The sequence below is a fragment of the Tachysurus fulvidraco genome, chromosome 19, assembly GCF_022655615.1.
Source record: "Tachysurus fulvidraco isolate hzauxx_2018 chromosome 19, HZAU_PFXX_2.0, whole genome shotgun sequence".
In the NCBI taxonomy this organism is placed as follows: domain Eukaryota; kingdom Metazoa; phylum Chordata; class Actinopteri; order Siluriformes; family Bagridae; genus Tachysurus; species Tachysurus fulvidraco.
The window spans coordinates 22,367,113-22,369,612 of NC_062536.1; the positions used below are offsets into that span (position 1 = coordinate 22,367,113).

The window sequence follows — 2,500 nt, forward strand, 5'->3', positions numbered from 1 at the left end:
GATCAGCTGCTTTTGGACGAGGGCAGGGTCAGGTGTGGACAGAGGAGCTTCAGTGTAGAGGAAACGAATCTGAGATTTTCTTCTGTCCATCATCATCTTCACTTAAACAGTCAACCTGTTCCCATGACAACGATGTGGGATTAATATGTTCTGGTTAAGTGTCATGATGTAACTTCTGTTTAAATACAGACCACATAGCTGTTAATCAAAGTTTAAGGTGCCTGTTTTAATGTTCCTCTTTCACTGAGCTCTCGGCTGTTTGTTCAGGTCACACAGAGGCTCGGCTGGTGAACGGACCGGACTCCTGTTCTGGTCGAGTGGAGCTCCTGTACCGCGGTGTGTGGGGCACAGTTTGTGCTGTAAGCTGGGATATGAGAGCTGCAGATGTTCTGTGTGCACAGCTGGATTGTGGGAGTGCTGTGGCTGTGGTGAAGGTGGACTGGTTTGGGGAGGGGAGTAACCACATCTGGGCTGATGTGTTTGATTGTCAGGGGAAGGAGACACACCTATCACAATGTGGTGTCTCATCATGGAGTCGAGCTGCGTGCTCTCATAAACATGACGCTGGAGTCATCTGTAATGGTGAGATATTAACATCACATACACCAGGTTACTGAATAAAGTCAGAGTTCATTACAATATTTAAATGAGCTTCTTCTGCTTCAGGATCCTCTGTGGCGCTTCATGAGAGGCGAGTGCGGTTGTCTGGAGGGAGCGAGTGTCAGGGGGAGGTGGAGATTTATTTCAGGCAGGACTGGAGGAAAGTTCTCCTGGACTCGTGGAGTCTGTCTGAGGCGTCTGTGCTCTGCAGACAGCTGGGCTGTGGCTCTGTGCTGAACTACCGCTCCTCTCCATCCACCACTGAACACAAACACATGTGTGTAACAGGTTTCAGCTGCTCTGGGAGTGAAGATCATCTGGGGAACTGCAGCAGTGCACAAGCTGAACCTGTCAACTGCAGCTCCGGTGAACAGCTCTACATCACCTGCTCAGGTAAACACCCACAAATAAAAAAACTATTAATGAAAGTAATAAGTATCTTAAAATTGTAAAATATATATTTTTAAATATACAGACACTTCAATTTTGTATGAAATTATATTATTTACATTATTTAATTTGTTATTTAAAAAAATGTTATCCAGTCCGAGAGTCCATCAGGCTGGTTGGTTCTGGGGGAGACTGTGCAGGAAGGCTGGAGGTTTTCCACAGCGGTTCGTGGGGGACTGTGTGTGATGACTCGTGGGGTATTGAGGATGTTCAGGTGGTGTTGTTGGAAAAAAATCTTAGTAGAAATAATTAAAATATTATTCCTTACAATACTATAACCAAAGTAAAGTATTAGGCCTTGCAAAATATTACAATTGCTGTCATAAGACATATGTAGGTGATGTGGTAGGCCAAAGATGTTTATTGCAACCAGATTCGGGGCTGTTAGGCCTAGTCAGTCTGAGCACATTTGTAATAACAACTTGTTATGTAGAAGGGAAAATACCATTGTTCCCAGACCTTAGCTCATAAATTGTTATGGAAAATGAAGAACACCATGGTTCTCAGACCTTGGTCCATAGCAATAACATGTTATGTAGAATGAAAAAAACAGTGGTCCACAGACCTAGGCACTGAGAACTAAAGGAAGGAAAATCCATATATGGGCATGTGGTGCTCATAAACTTGTTGTGCAGACTGAAGAAGGCCCAGGTGTTTAGTCTGAGGTCATGAAAAATAAGGGAAGGAAAATCCATAAATGGGCATATGGGTGAAAGGTAATGGGAAATAAGGGGAAATTGGGTCAGTGTATTTAGAAAACATAGGAGATGATTCCGGTAAATAAGGTGATATGGCACCTGGGCTCCTAGGAGCGCCAGGGTATATATTGAGAAGATATCTGAGGTTTTTTTTTGGTTCTTTGGGGGCGAAGGTGTGTGTGCGTGTGGGGGCGCGTGCGCACGCACGCGGGCGCGTGCCCGTGTCCGCGGGTCAAGGTGGGTGGTTTTTATTTTTGCAAGGACGTCGCGAGAGTTCTTGTTTTTCTTGATTGATTTTGCATGACATGCTCTTTTTGGGGGTTTTCATTTGTTACTTTGAATTTGGCAATTTGCTACTTTTAATTTGGCAATTTGTTACTTTTAATTTGGCAATTTGATACTTTGAATTTGGCAATTTGTTACTTTGAATTTGGCAAATTATAATTTGTTGGCTGATTGACCATAATAAAGAAGTTTGCTCATTCTCATCCAGGTCTGAGGAGTTTTCTCAGTATTTTTGTAGTAATTATAGAGTTAACAGTGAAATTTAACTAAAGGCCTAAGAGAAGAGATCACCCTGTGATGTGTCGACTTGGAGACCGGCTCTGAGTTCCGACAGTGTGCAGACAGCTGCAGTGTGGAGAGGCCCTCAGTAACCACATACCAGCCTGGTTTGGTCCTGGAACTGGGTCCATATTGCTGAATGAGGTGGAGTGTGAGGGGAACGAGACGTCCCTGTGGAACTGCAGATA

General features: G+C 44.0%; 1 protein-coding gene and 3 pseudogenes across 4 annotated transcripts in view; 2 read left to right on the plus strand and 2 right to left on the minus strand.

The window, feature by feature from the left end:
• The window catches only part of LOC125139581, a 4,512-nt pseudogene extending 3,193 nt beyond the window's left edge, over nucleotides 1-1,319 (plus strand).
• The window catches only part of LOC113650187 (B-cell receptor CD22-like), a 1,781,460-nt gene that overhangs the window by 1,550,109 nt on the left and 228,851 nt on the right, over nucleotides 1-2,500 (minus strand). The gene's annotated exons all lie outside the window — the stretch shown is intronic.
• LOC113663456 overlaps nucleotides 1-2,500 on the minus strand; it is a 644,552-nt pseudogene that overhangs the window by 577,200 nt on the left and 64,852 nt on the right.
• The window catches only part of LOC113650183, a 410,150-nt pseudogene that overhangs the window by 100,499 nt on the left and 307,151 nt on the right, over nucleotides 1-2,500 (plus strand).